General features: G+C 44.8%; 1 long non-coding RNA gene across 1 annotated transcript in view; it reads right to left on the bottom strand.

Moving 5' to 3' along the window:
• Positions 1-16,028, bottom strand: part of LOC146801683 (uncharacterized) — a 308,613-nt gene that overhangs the window by 257,832 nt on the left and 34,753 nt on the right. The gene's annotated exons all lie outside the window — the stretch shown is intronic.

The following is a 16,028-nucleotide window of genomic DNA, read 5'->3' as shown; positions in this document are numbered from 1 at the left end:
CACTCTTGGTGGTGTCAGCGAGGGAGGAAACATTTTGTTCAACAACCGTGAGTCTGGTGTGAAGTTGTGACCAGTTATCCGAAAGAGTTTGAAGCTTGGAGTTGGTTTCTTCTACAAAGGGCCGGAGAGCTCGTATCTCCTGTAATAAGAGTTCCATTGATACTGGAGAAGTTGGTTTGGGCAGTGACTGAGGATCTTTTTTCAGGCGTTTAACATTGGATTTTCCTGGCATAACTGTTGCAAGATTCATAGTTGTGTTATTAGTTTCTGACGTAAGCGCATCTGTGTCTTGTAATTTAGAAAATTCTGAAAAAAACCTTGAGTTTTTGACAAAAGAATGCTTTGGCTTAGAGCTATTGCAGAAAGACCCTTTCGTCCTGCCCATTACACATCAGATACACAAAGTGAAGAAGCCAAGTAACCAGATGAAGAGTCAATTAGTTATGAGGAGCAATAATTGAAGTAAAGTTGTGCAGCCAGCAGAACCATCATATGAACTTGTGTTCCTCAGAAAGTTTAAAGTCATTTGATGACCCGGGCTATGATGGTAACAGCTATGATGAAAGCAGGCAAAATTCAGAGTATTCCCGTTCTCTAGTCTTAAAAAACATGGAGAAAATGATGATGGTATGGCATTATGTAGAGGGCAAAGCTGATAATGAGTATTGAATAGGAATACACACCATGACAAAGTTCAGGTGATTGTTATTCGATTGCATCACATCCACAAAATGGCGGTTGCACTACAATCTCCTCAGTAAGCATGAGGTATGACATTAGGAAATTAGTGCTTCCCCGCAGTAAAAGGTGACAATAGCAGTCATAAATCAATTGTACATTTTGTGGATGAAGGGGGAAAAAAAAGCAAGGCTGCCGCTTCTGGAGGCAGGCAAACGATCGTGGCACGGTAAAAATCATCAAAATGGCGGCCGCGACTGAACTGCCTTGCATCTAAGTCTTTACCTGCCAAACTAAGTCTGAATTGCATCGAAAACACCTTCGGGCGGAATCCTTTCCCGGTGAGCGGCTCTTCCGACTTACATTGCACAGAACAGCTTCGCTGTAAATGGTATCCTGACGCGATTCACCGAGCCGGCTGCGGGAGCCTCACCGAGACGCCGCCATACTCTCCAGGCGCCTAGCTACGCCCCACTTGTGTCAATGCTAAAATGTGCATATTCCAACTATAGTTAATCAAAGCCAAATTATTCACTCAATTTGCTAAATATAGATATAAAATGATATGTAAAATAATGTGTACACACATGTAAATAATGGTTATGCACGTTACAGGTTAAAATATCATTAAGCGCAAATAAATGATGTTGACATTGCGTCAACAATTAATTAGTTATGGGCATTCCGTGGTCTTCAACATAGTTGAATTTCGATTGTATGTGCTGATATATGGCCAGCTGGAGTAAGACAAGGCCTACAGTTGAGAAAACTTGAAATACTATCACTTGTGATCCAAGAGAGAGGGACGGAAAAGTCTGGGACCCAGGATTTTAGCTTTGGTCTGTGTTTAATATAATGTGCAATCTCCTAGAACCAATCGGGTGGACGCCAAAGGCATGCCTAAAAGTGACCTCAATAATTTCTGTTTTATCATGGTTGTTTGACCCCATTGTCACTCAAACATTCCCATACTTCCTTCATGCAATGTTTGAAACAAGAAGCTTTCCCGAAGAAGTATTCCAGTAATGAGTTAAGTGCACACGTTCATGTCCATAATCATTAATATACTCATTACAATTGAAGTGGTATTGTCTCTCATTCCTACTGTAGCCTAACTGCAATGCTATGATCATTTAGTGAGCTACTTCTGCAGTCTTTTGTATTCACCTTTTACAGCATCAGGCCAATTGGAGTCCCAACAACAGGTGTTGGATGGATGTTCAGGGGATCACTGACAGAATGTCGGAAACAGAAATATAGTGTGGACATAATATCGTGTCAAAAAAATGGAGGAGCAAAATATCAAGAAGGTAAGTGCAAATAGGTAAGTGTAAATGTACTATTTTTAACTCCACATATGTGTACCTTGAAGGTATATATAGCATCATGGTACATGTATATTAAAACTTTGCTTACACATAGAAACTTTCCTTCACAATATTTGTGTCCTCGAAATTCCTGACACATTCGTTTGGCCCAAAATATTTCTGATACTGATATCCTGTCTAAATACCCTTCAAACCTCTACCTGGTTTGCTCCATAGCCTGCAACACATCTGTAATGACAGGGAGGGGGCAATAAACTAACTACTGGGCATGTATCCGGTGTTCCTGCGCTGCTTCCCTTGAGAGCAATCAGTAGTGATATTTGAGAATATTCATATATTAACAAACAGTTATGTGTGTTACTTCAGGCAGCAGCAGCCCCACTAGATGGATGGCCATACAAAAATATATAGTCGGCACCATCCAAGCTATGGAAATGCAGTCTCCTGAGTGAGTAGCAGGTTGGAGTAGCCTCACCGTATAATATACTAAATATGATTGAATCAGATGCAAGATGTTCATACAGAAGTACAACTCTAGTATTTTTCTGGGTAACATCCATGTATCACAGCGCCAAGATGCCCGTAGGGTTACAGTGCGCTTTATAAGTGTTCATACAATACAATACAATACAAAAGAGACCTCCTGAAATGTACCTCATTCCTTTCACAGGTTAGCTCACAAAATAGCCTGTTTGTTCCTTAGGCACTTTGTGCTGGTAAACACAGGCGAGAGGCAAGTAGAAGGAGAAGGTAAGTGCTTACTTTAGGAGATGGTCAGTGCATGGCAGAGGCTTCTTCTCAAATAAGCAGCAGGCACTTATGCACTTTTTCAATAACAGTGTGGTCCTAAGTGTGTACTAGAGGTGTGTACTAGAAGGCCTCCCTGTGCCAGAGGCTGCCTGAAATGACAGGAGAAGCAATGCACATCAGCGTGAGAGGTCAGAGGCACACATAAAGCCCTCACTGCTCACTGTGGGTGCATAACCTATGAGATGAGACCAGTCACTTTTGCAAAGCTGTCTGCGAGGCTGTTTCTTTCTTCCTGATGTTCTCTCTGTCTTTCTGTAAAGTTCCTCTGGCTGTTTTTATACCTATCATCTACCTCGTTTGCTGGAACTGTCTGCTTCTATACCTCTAACTGCCTTTTTATAAAGCTGTTGAAGTCTGTGCTTTGTCTGGTTATATTTCAGTGTTTCTGTGAAGCTGGTTTTATGGCTTTACCTGTCCTCGTACAAAGGGCTCTGTCTTCTATGTCGGTCTCTCTACTTGCCCTATTTTTTTTCTGTCTGTATGTACGTGCCCCTGTCCCTTTCTCCCTTAATGTCTGTCCATCTGTCTCTACCCCTCCGCCTGTCAATAATGTTTTCTGTTCTCTGCCAAACCTTGACGCGCGGCCTGCCCTCCGGCCTCCTGTCCATCTCAGAGGCTCTAAAATTATTAATTTGTTCCCCCTTGATAATATGGAAATTGTGTTCACCGGTGACTCATTCCAGCAGCACTGTGTGCAAGAAGTCAAGACAGTGAGTGACTCAAATCCATAATTTAGCTGTCTGGGAAACAATTAGATTACAGCAAGCTTGAGACAGGCGGCACATTTTGGAGCAGAGAGTAACGTAGCGCTAAGCAGCCTGGGTGGACGTGTTATGCAAATTGCCAGGAGGCAGCGCGAGGCTAAACAATTTGCAGAAGGGTAGAAACCAATAAGGATCATTATCTGGAGCGGCCTTCGACTTCACCCGGCGCTCTTGCTCCTTCCCTCTACCCTGCACTTCCTCACGCAAACGTGGTTATTATAGAGCTGATCTGAGACGTGTGGCAGACAGTTCAGGTGTCAGCTCCGGGCAGAGACTGAAATACGCAGTGATCCGCGCCGCCCATCCAGGGAGCCGGTGTTCTAAGGAGGATTGCTCCCCCATCGGGAAATGCTCCCCCTACGTCAGAGGGGAGCTGACAAATATAGCATATATCTATCGAGCTCTGCTCCCCCATCGGCATTTGCTTCCCCTACGTCTTTTGCTTGTTGGTGCCTGGCCATAAGTTTATGCCTCCCTTAAAGCGCTGCAGCTATTTTACCGATTTTACCAGAATCTGTTATGGCATGGGTAAAGTAGTCAAACCTTTACTTTTTTAGGCCATACATTTGAATATATTTTCATATGTAGCATATGCATCAGGCATTTGAACATTTTTGAAATTTTCCGAAATTTTTGTTATTTAAATTATTTTTTGATTTTGAAAAAAGGAGTTTATTCGTGTTTGAGTAATGCCATAATTTTTTCTACAAATATGTATATATTTATACATAAATAAAATAGTGCCTTTCCCCACCACCCTGTGTTCATCCTTCTTTTTTTTATTTATTTTTTATTTTTCACTTAGGCCCTTGTAACTTTTTGTCCACATAAGGTATCAATGTTAATTTTGTCATAAACAAAGTAGGTCGCACACTGCTCGTCATACCAGTAAATAGCCCCATAGAACTCTGGATAATGTAGTGGCAGCGGTGAGTACGCCTATGCCACGAGTAGGTCTGTATTATGCCATCCCTGGACACGTGTTTCTAGGTGATTGCCTCTCGTCAGCAGGGAGCAGGTAAGTATGTGGGGTGCGGTATGTGAGGTGCCGAGTACTTGGCACCCCACATACTTACCTGCTCCCTGCTGACAAGATGCAATTACCTCGAAACACGTGTCCAGGGATGGCATTATATGGACATACTCGTGGCATAGGTGTACTCACCGCTGCCACTACATTATCCAGAATTCTTTGGGGCTATTTGCTAGTATGACTAGCAGTGTGCGACCTACTCCGTATTTGAATGTTAATTTTTTCCCCTTTTTCCCAACAACCGCAGTATTTGAAAGGTACGCAGTGTTTTTTAATTCCCCTGCAAGGTACATATACATTTTCTAAATATTTTAATTTTTTGCCTTATTAAATGAAAAACATCTACATTCGAAAGTGTCTGGTGTGCAGCGGGACTCCAGGCATCTGCATGTAGTATGTTGTAGTTGTCGGGCACATGGCAGAGGTATCATGTCTCAGCTTGTCAGTCTACAATGTATCTTGGATTCCCCTCTACACCATCACATGCGCACAGCATCTCATCATCAGTTTGCGTGCCATTGACAGCCAGGTGCTCCTCACCCTCCCCAAAGACACTCACCTTGCCAGTTCTCATATTCAATAATGCAAGAGATCCATTTGTAGATGGCTGAACATCAGCCACCTGATGCTGGACTTGTACAGGACTGAGGTGATCATCTGCGGCTTGTCCCCTTACAGCTGGTTCAACTGCTTGTGTTCCACCCGCAAGGGCCCTGCACAAGCACACAGTGTCCACGCACACAATCTGGTGTGTATCATGGATTGCTTGCTCACATGAGCTATGCTGATCACCAGCATCTGTACCTCAGGCTGTAGCGCACTCTGCATTATTCACATGATTCCCAGTTCGGTCCACCTCAAGGCAAGACAGACCATCCCCCATGTCCACTACAACATTTGTGCCAAATCCTACCCTGCCCTCTACTGAGCAAGTACATTACAACTCCCATTATATTTGTCTACATCTAGGGTGCCTGCATAGCTGTGCTTCAACATCCGGCGACCCAGCCACATCACCGTCCAGCAGAGATATCTGCAATGCATAACTGTTTGCTGCCGGATGACCTTCACAATCACCACCCACACTCATGAGGCAGACCACGAGCCCAACACAACCTTGTGCCACTGTCATCCAAGACCCCCTTGTGCCATCTCCATGCTTCCAACCTTGGCCTGGCCACCATTCTCCACATCCACCTTACTCAAGCGTGCAGGACACATTTCTCCCACCTGGCTACGCATACCTGGGACTCCCACCCCAGGACACTCCACATGAGCCCTGACCTCTGTGCATGAATGTTGCTCTTCAAAATACGTCTGTCCGCACAGTTGTGCAAGCCCCCCTCAGCAGGTTGCTCCCATCACGGGTAAATATAGTGCACCATGTCTGTATTGAATTATACATTGTAACCCATGTGTGTCCTGTGCCAGACTCAGATCCCAGGGTATGGATGGTTTGAGTTTCTTCAACATTCATGCATTGTTTGATATTACAACACACACATGTAATGGAATAATGCAAAATGACTGCTTCATCTCATGATTGTGAGGATTTTTATTTGTGGCGTGTTTTTTGTTTTGCGGTGGATGAAAAGAGGTGCTCGCCGGGTGTCTTGGATTTGGAAGTCATCAGAGTCCATTGTACAGTCTTGGTCATCATTGGTCAGACTGTGACCACTAAGTCCATGTGAGGCGCTGCTGTTGCGCCAGAGGGCCAGGTAACAGGCCAGGTGACCTGTGACATGTCGATGGTCTGCTGACTCTCACGGTCTTTTCTGTGGACGACCCACCTTCCTCTGGGGACCCTCAGATGCAGGCATTGACGATGTTTGTGATGCTCCGTTGGACTAATCCTCCTCCTCCTCATCCCTCTTTGTGGCTGTTGGTGATCTTCGCCTGGTGCCACAGGGAGGGTTGCCCATGTTGTTAGCAATCCGATGGAGTGAACGGCTCATGTCCGTTTGCACTGCCACAAGCTCAGCCACTCTTGCCTCCATCCGTCCTTGGTGTTGTCGTTGACTGGCATGTTGCTCGGCCTGCAGGGTCCTCATCTCCTCGAGGGTCCCCTTGATGTCTGTGAGTGTCGACCCAACCTGCCTTATGCCCCTGATGTCATGCCGGTATGTGTCGAGGATGTGGCGTACGTGTCCCATACCGGTTCCCTCAGCTGGCTGGTCAGGTTCTCGCCTCCTCCGTCCTCCACTCCCACCACCCCTGCCCACACGAGCCTGGCCTGCCGTTGTGGGCACATCAGGTCTAAGGGACCCCTGAGGGATGGCATTTGCGGGGTCAACTGCCTCCTCCTGGGTGCCCTGAGAACCTTGTCCCTCCTGGTCATACTGGCTGTGTTGTCCAGTGCGAGCAGGGCTCCTGTGTGTATCCTGGGATGTGGCATGAATGGAGGTGGTGGTTGGCACAGTTTTTCCTTATGCAGGTGCTGCAGTGGCTTGGGCACCAGAGGGGCCAGGTTGGTCGTGGTCATCCACGGAGTGGTGAGAGTCGTCGCTGCCGGTGGTGTCTTCTTGACGCCGATCCTGTGCCTTTGATTCTTCCCCCCCAGTGTTTTGTGTAGATCCATGACTTTTCACTGTCTGTCAGAGACAGAGAATGGTAATGGTGTTTACTGCGACATCCATGTTGCATACATATTTATGTTGGCACAGTTCCTGTTGGTAGTTGGATATGGCTAGCATTCCTCTCAAATTACATTTGTGCATGGGTATGATGCGGGGGACAGATTGATATGTACTCCTGAGTCTTTGGCCTGTCTAATGAATGCTTATCTGGCTATGGATTGGTCTGGTTGTGTCACATGTCCATTGTGGTAGTGTCAAAATCCGTTGCCTGCCACAGTGGTGTGTGATTGTTTAAGGGTTTGGGGGGGTGTGTGACCGGGCATGCTGTTGGGTGTGGTGTGATTTGTCATTGGGTCTACCAGGTGATGTGTTTATCCCCTCATGGTGCATGTTGGCATGACAGTGAATGTGAGTTCCTCTGGTAAGTAGGACGCATGTGCAGTTGGTGTTGTTTGATTGTACAGTGGTCACATGAGTGCCTTGTGCTGTCTACAGCAGGGCCAAGTGTCATCTACTTTGTCTGTACTTGCCAACTCACTGTGCATTGAGCATGTTGCATGGGTATGTCCCTAGGCCACTGCTTTCCACACTTTTTCTGTTGTTGACACACTTTTTGTAGATGCATCATTTTGGGACGTAGTAAGGCAGTCTAGTCAGCAAGCGTAGCGAGTGAGGCAGTACCACCTGACGGTTTCCACTGTAAGTGGGCAAATGGTGCATTTTCAAGTCAATTAGAGAAAGCAGGAAGGTTACTAAAGTATTTGTCAATCTGTTCTAACAAACACAGTCAGTGGCAAAACTTGGTTTTAAGGTTAGGTTTGTGCCTCAAGCAAGCATCTACTCATGCACAGATTGACACATGCCCCACTGATTTAAAACACAAGAAGGGCTGGTTCACGCACTGCCAAACCTTGTAACCATGCACACAGTCCACCTGCTGACGAGCAATCAAGCCCAAACCACCCAAGGGTGATTTGGTGTCCCTCTTTCTCCCTCTCTCCCTCCCTCTGTCACCCTCCTCCCTCTGTCTGTCTCCCTCTGTCTTCCTCTGTCTCCCTCCATCGCACTCTCTTTCCTTCTCCCTCCGTCTGTCTGTCACCCTCGGTTGCCTCAGCCCAGCTTCCTGGGCACTCACACTTTGCAGTTCTTTCACAGGCCATTTGCTTTTTCATGAGGCTTAGTTTTTAATCTCCTGTCCCCCATAGATCAGAGTGTCTCTGACTGCGCTGCTGCGGCGGTGTGTGCTGACACTCTGTCAAAGGGATGTCTCTTCATTAGCTGCTGTTATGTTCAAAATGGCCGTTCATACCAATGTCATCCTTCAACGCGTCCACTATTTGCAGGCGACACAGTACTGTGTCGGCACACACTGTTTGGCAAGCTCTGCCCTAGGCCATATGGGCTGAGGGCATTGCTGTCTGCTTCTGAGTTGCACAATGTGTTTTGTGATGCCCACCCTCCGAGCATCGCGGTCATCCAGTCTTGTGTTTGTATTTTATGTGGCCTGTGACTTTGCATGGCCTTGCTTGGGGAATGGGGCATGGACCCGTTAGTGGCATGTGCGTGTTTTTGGAGTGTGGTTGTGTCCGGTGTGGGCTTTGGGGTAGTTGCTTGTATTTTTTTTGCAGTTGGCTTGTGGACTTGGTTCCCTCCATGTTACTTGAGTTGTTTGTGTACTCACCAGGCTCTGCGACTCCTTCAAGTCCATGTACTCACACCGGCGGAAGCGTGCCCATCACCTTCTCCTCCCAGGGATGGTAATTTGCTGGTTTGCGGTGGGAGGCGCCTCCACTGATGTTTGTCTGGCCGTGCTCTTCGTTCGTTTTTCCCTTTGACCGCCCTCCTCAGATTGTACCACCTGTCTTGGCATTCATGCCTGGTCCTTCTGATGGGCGCAACATCATTCACCTGATCTACGATCCTCTGCCATTAGGCTCATTTCTCCACTATGCTGGTCTGTCTTACCAATGTTCCAAAGAGCTGTTTCTCGACTCTGATGACTTCTTTGACAAGTATGTCCAGTTCCTCCCTTGACAACTTTGAATTCCTGTGTGTGGGCATGGTGTGTGGTGTGGGTGTGGATGGTTGTGGGTGTGTGGGTGTGGATGTGACGGTGTTTGTGTGAATGTGATTAGGGGGTGTTTGTGAAGGTGGTTGTGTGAAGGTGGGCAAGTGAAAGTTGTAGTCAGGATTCAGGTATGCTGCAGTGGTTTGTATGTGGACTCTGTCTGTAGTGGGTCTGTTGCAAAGGCTCATGGTTTGTTTGTGTCTTGGCCCTTTTCAATGGTACATTTGTGAGTGTGGCTGTGTTTTAACTTTGGGTGGGTGTGTTATAAGAAGTGGTTGTGTTTTGGGCCTCTGTTTACCTGTTTTGATGTTGCAGGTCAGTGTATTCCATGTATTTGGGCTTGAAGGACGTGTTCTGCGATTCTAATTGACCCTCCTGGTGGGTTTTAGCAGTGTCCTGGTTTAGTGCTAGTTGTTTTTGCGTCTTCGGCCATGTTGTTGTACAGTGCTCACATTTGCAATGGTTTGGTACGATTCTTAAATGCGCAATGCTGGGTCAGGGTGCTTTTGTATGGGCCTGGGGTAGGGTGCGTACAGGCATGGGTATGGGGTACGGTGTTGGGGTACGGTGCTTACAGGCACGGCCATGGTGTAGGGGCCTGGGGGTACAGGCGGTATATATGGGGGACTGGGGGTACAACACGTACATACGGGGGGGCTGGGTGTAAGTCGCATACATAGGTGGGTCTGGGTGTACGGCCCGTACATACTGTGGACCAGGAGTATGGTGCGTACATACGGGGGACCGGGGGTACAGTGCGGATATATGGGGGCTGGGTGTACGGCGCGTACATACGTGGGTGTGCTGGGTGTACGGCGCGTCCATCTGGGGGTGGTGTTCTGCCCGTATGCGGGCACATGTTTAGACGTCTACATGGTTGCTATTGGATTTTGCTCTATAGGGTGTTTTTTCCATACGTTTGTACATTTTTTTTTTTATTTTTTTTTGAAAAACCTTTATTGACATTTCAACCAATAACAAGTATGGGCCTACAACCCCGGGGGCCGGCCGCTAAGCAGTCAGAGTAACAGAAATCAATATTTATCACAGGCAGCACCTCGGGGAGCGGAATCTCCATGCTATTAAACTGTCGGCCACTGAACAGCCCAAGTAGGTGACCAGGATACAAAAGGTTTTCATTTTATAATAAGGGAGGATGGAAGGATCAGGTGCCAAACAGTTTCCCAGCAGCAAGAAATGGCAGGCAGAATAATAAACGTCAACAATAAAGCAATTTATCTAGTCAATGGCGCTGAAACAGGAAAGTCAGGATGTGGAGGAATATCACGGCCATTTGCGCCTGCAGTCCCCTGCCCTAAAACCCAGAAAACACCACGGAAATTGTGGCACACATGAAAACGCAGCGATTAACAACGAAGGAGTTTTACCATGCTGATCCCAGAAAAGAAGGACAAAGAAGAATAAGAGAAGAAAAAGGAGGCCATGGAAAAAAAGGGTTAAAGACTAAAGGATCCCCTCCCCCAACCCCCCACCCTGCACCTCTGCAGATGAGTACGGCCCCCCCCCCCCGCAGTGTGCCTGTCGCCCCGGAACCAGACCCGAAATATAGAAGAAACAGAGAAAGAGGAGTAAGAAAAGAAACCCCACCAGACGGGAGGGTAGAGAGATTATTAATAAACTGGAGGATGGCCTTCAAAACATGCCCCCGGCTTCTCCCTCCCGCACAGTATGTTTTCCCCCAAAGCAAACAATAAGCAACACAGAATCGACCATGTCAAAGAAGAATGGGGAGCATTATGCGCCTATTACACTACCAGTTATGCCGTGAGAGCACGCAACCCCTGAGCCCGCCCGCCTATTAGATGACCACCTCTGAAGGATCAACCTTATCCTTGGCCACTCTTTGCGAATCTACCCATGCATACCCATCGACCCAGTACCATGTCCAATGTTACAAAGAAGAGGAGCGTCCAAAAAAGAGCAGGAAGCGACACACACAGGCAGGGTGGAAGTCTCTGAATACCAACACAGTCAGCAGTATGGAGAGTCGTCTTTCCCAGTGCTGCCCCAGGATCTGCACTGCACACAAGGTCCAAGAAGGCGAGATCAGCCAGAACAGGCGACCGTTGCTTGAATATTGCCTGGGTCGCCGGAGGCCGCGCACGGGACAAGGCCACCACCCCCCACTCAGGTCCAAGACCTCCGGAACAGACCAGACCCACAGCCTGACGATCACACGTTAATATACTGTCCGGAGTTTCCAGCTGGTCACTATCCACAGGGCCGGCCACGACACTGTCCTCCTGTGTGCAGTGTAGGAAGTCCCCGTGTACCTGGGGACAGGCAGGCAGCAACTGTTCCGATGCTGATGCCACCCCATCAAGCTTACTCCCCAATACCCAGGCGCCGTGAACCAAGGCGGAATGAAGGGCACCGAGAGCCTCGAGAAGATCACCATACCCCAGCACAGCTCTCGGCGCTCGCTCCGCTACGCTCCTCATAGTCGCACACTTCCAATCGTGCTGCGACCCAGTGTACAGGATGGTAGACTTCGTCCTGTCAAGATGGCCGCCGGGTAAGTCCAACCCAGATTGGGACCAGGACTCAGGGACAAGCGCCGCAGGTTCCATGTCACTTTAATCAGGGTTTCGGGGGCAGGCAAAAAATATATCCGGTATGTGGTCACAGGCAACAGTCATCCCCACCACGGACCTGCGCCCGCGAAAATCCGGGAGCAGGCCGCAAGAATCAAGGTGAGTTACGGGCGGCGGCCGGGCAGCTCACCGGCGAAGGCTGAGGCAATCACCGGGGAATCTTGGATTAGCCACCTCGGGCCTGCACTCGTTCCGCTACGCTTAGTGGTAGGAACGGTCACGGCGAAATGTAGGCCGATATTCGCACCGCTTCGGTTAGTCCGACTCCACCCAGTCACCAAAGGCCGCTGTTGTTTAACTGCCGCCCGGCCATGTTATCCACTCGAGGTCCCGGTTCCAGGGTTGCACAGGCCGCAATCTTCAAACGGACATTCCTCCGGCGATACCGCCGCCAGAAACTTCAGAGTCACACGATCGGTTGCCGCTCTCATTCACCAACACGGGCATATAGCGCAGGCGAAGGATCTCATACAGGATATCTGTGCGGGATGCGGAGGTTCACGGAGCCGGGAGCCTACGCTGCCGTCCCGGTCGCCATCTTGGCTCCTCCTCCACGTTTGTACATTTTGACGGACGGGACGGATCGTACTTTTGCGCTTGGTCTTCAATTTTACAAAATGGACGTAAAAATGTACGGGGAAGTTTTTTGGACTTTTTCCGATCCGACGACGTGTCGAGCAATTTTCCCAATGCGATTCGTATGTAGTTTTCCACATACAAATCGTACTTGTCAGTTTGTACGTGACTTGTACGAGTTGTACTTAAAAAAATATGGATTGGATTTGTATGGGTAATATTTTTTAAGGATCAGAATCGGCACCGAAAAGTATTAGGTAAGTACTATTTTTTTTACATTTAGAGGTGCCTTTTCAATTGTGTTTTTGTTTAGGGGAGGTAATTTACATTTCTATGTTTAAGTAAAAAGTATTTTTTTTTTTTTTTTTAGGTCAAGCCAATTTCTTAATTTTTTATAATTTAATATAATAATTATTTTCATGTGTTATATGCATTTATCCTTAGTATATGTTTTCTTCAATATGTAATATTAAATATATCTTTAATTTTTTTAAATCAGATTTATATATATATATTTTGTGTGAGTACGTTTGCAGTTTTTAATATTTCTACTCTTTTTAATTTGTTACTGACTGTAGTGATAATATTGATTCTATTTATTAATTGATGTGTGAATATTAACATTTAGCTTGCTACTATCCTTACTGTTGCCCTCACTGGAGTATGAATAATATTTTTGGCTCCTCTGCTATCCAACACTTTCTCAACTCTTTCACTCATGTGATTTCGAATATTTTTTGTTAACCAGTCCACTATCCAACACTTTCCCTATTCTTGCACTCATTGCATTTCTAATTGTATATTTCTACCCCTCCGCTATCCAATACTTTCACTACTGTTACACTCATTTTAATGTGAAGCTTAATTTTTACCCCTCTGCTTTCCAACACTTTCCCTACTGTTTCAATTATTGTAGTGGCAATAGTAAAGGTTATCCCTTGCAAATTCCATTTTTTACCTACTGTTGCACTCATTTTGTTGGCAATTTTACATTTTACCCCGCCACTATCCAACACTTTCACCACTGTTGCACCTACTTGGACTGTGATAAGTAGTTTCTACACCTCCGATACCCAGCACTTTGCCAATTGTTGCACTCATTGGATTGTGAATATTTATTTTTTCGCCGTACGCTATCCAAGGCTTTCCTTATTGTTACACTGAGGGCCTGATTCTGATGCATTTATTAAAGCATTCCCCACCAGGGCCTGATTCTGATGCGGTTACGAATGCCTCCTAATGACATTTTCTCCTTCCAAATTGTATCAGGAAATTTTTTCCTGACCGAGGGTCCAATTATCATGCGGTTAGGAACATATGCTCCCATTTAAGTCAAGGGGAATCCAACCATATTGTATCTGGAAGCATCCGGATGCATCGTACTCTGCCGGTTGGACTCTCCCGATCAGAGTGGGTCGCAAACTATTTCCCAAACGATTTGTTTGTGAAACTTTAACAACCAGCATCCTTTTTCTTGCCTTTACTGGAGTGTGAACTGTAATTTTTACCCCTCCCCTATGTAACACTTTCTCCTTCTGATACACTTTCTCGAGTCTGACAAGTATTTTTAACACCTCCGCTATCCAACACTTTTAATATTGTTGTAGTCACTTAAGTGGGAATAGTATTTAGAACTCTATTGTTATTCAACTTTTACCTTACTGTTGCACTGACTTTATTACTATATAAAAGTTAAAATACTTTTATATTTATGTTTTATTTTTTAATATTATTGATCTGTCTATATATATATATATATATTTTTGTGTGTCTGTGTGTTTATAGTTTGATATAAATTTACATTTAAACAAACACAAATATATATTGTATTTATTTTATAATCTGTACTTTTTTGGTTATGTATGTTTGTTTTACCTTAATTTTATAGCGGTATATTTGTTTAAATATTTTATTACTTTTATTTTTTAAACCAACATTTATTTACTAATTATATATATACATATGTACTTCATTTGTTTCACACACACACAGATATATATATTTAAAATATCTATATAAAATATTATATATATACATATATATATATATATAATCTTGCCAAAAGATATGTTGTCACTTAAATCCTGGGTTTTGTCAACGTCGCTCGCATGCAACTTGGACTTGTTGTTCTTCTGGTCTTTTTCTTGGCTTACAATCCGGATGCCCTTGCCCCTTCCTTTAGGAATCTGCCCCTTTTAAATAGTATTTTATAAATAGATATTATTTACAAAGAGTCCTAGTATTCTAAAATAAATGTACATGGCTTTCTCTACCTATCACAAGTTTTCTTTTACGTGGTATTGTCGTAGAGTACACTTATGCTCATAACCCAGGACTGTTACACAACTGCAAACATACTCAATATTCAAAAATTTATTTACATGACTCAAGTAGATCGTTAAAACTGTTTAACAAAACAAAGGAACCTTTATGTATATTTTGTCACTAAAACAAATAAGATCAGATAAGTACGGTTAGCAAGATAAACATTTTGACGTTTACAATGTTGCCAATTCCCTTTTCAGAGGTTGCAAAGTTGTCCTTTGGCAGGAGAAACACATATTGATTATAATATCTTTGATGCAACTTACAACAGAACCCACTTTCTGTTAAGTTTAATACGGGCAAGTTCAATGGCAGCAACATCAGTTTACTTCCAGTGAATTTAGGCTTCAAATAATAAAATCTTCTAATTAAAATTTGATTGAAAATGCAAGTAATTTTTTACCAAAGCCATGATTTACGACGATTATTGATTTTGGGACAACTTTGGTCCTCTTCTCCACAGTCCAGAGTAGACAAGTACAGAGTTCTCCTAAGGCGTGGGGTTGTTTGTCACTGTGAATGCCCACGGTACATGGGGCATGCAAACAAAGGCTAAAGGCTAAAGTATAAAGGCTGCGTCGGTAACCACACTGCGTACAAACACAATAGGTCATGAAGTTGGTATTTTACAAAACTTAATAGTAAAAATATTTTGTTAGCTAAATATCTTCTACATAATATTATAAGGTTAAAATATCATGCATTATAATAACTATTTAAAAATAATCAAAATTACGTTACTCATTATTTTCTTCTTCTAAAAATATCTGACATACAGTCTCGTTTCCTTCGCCTGACTCATAAACCATCTGCCCGAGTAGGCCGTAATAAAATCTTAATAACCTATTCAAATGCTCACGTACGGAAGGGCAACTGTTTGGTCATTCTCAATTGTTCACGGATGGAAATCGAAGAAACTAACTTGGTGTGAGGTCATCCTTACAATTTTGCATATACAGTTTGCGACTGCCACATTAAGATTTGTTATTCTGAAAGCCATTCTTAATTGGTATGTCCAACACGTACTAATGCTTTTGGATACTGACTTTTGGGAGTTCTATAAGGACACTGGTCATAGTCTATGGTTTTGCGCAGATATTTTTTTCCCATACAGTAGTTTCTGTGGTTGTTTTTTGGAATGCAGGCTCCCTTAGAAGCAAACGCGAGTCCTTCAACATTTTTTGCCATTCATTATATTCTGTCATGTTCAACCGCTGACCGGTAGTTGGTCTAATCCGTATTATCTAGTGGTTTT

This window comes from Triturus cristatus, chromosome 8, assembly GCF_964204655.1.
Source record: "Triturus cristatus chromosome 8, aTriCri1.1, whole genome shotgun sequence".
Lineage (NCBI taxonomy): Eukaryota > Metazoa > Chordata > Amphibia > Caudata > Salamandridae > Triturus > Triturus cristatus.
Note: the sequence above shows the minus strand (reverse complement) of the source record. Positions and strands in the feature narration are given on the sequence as shown.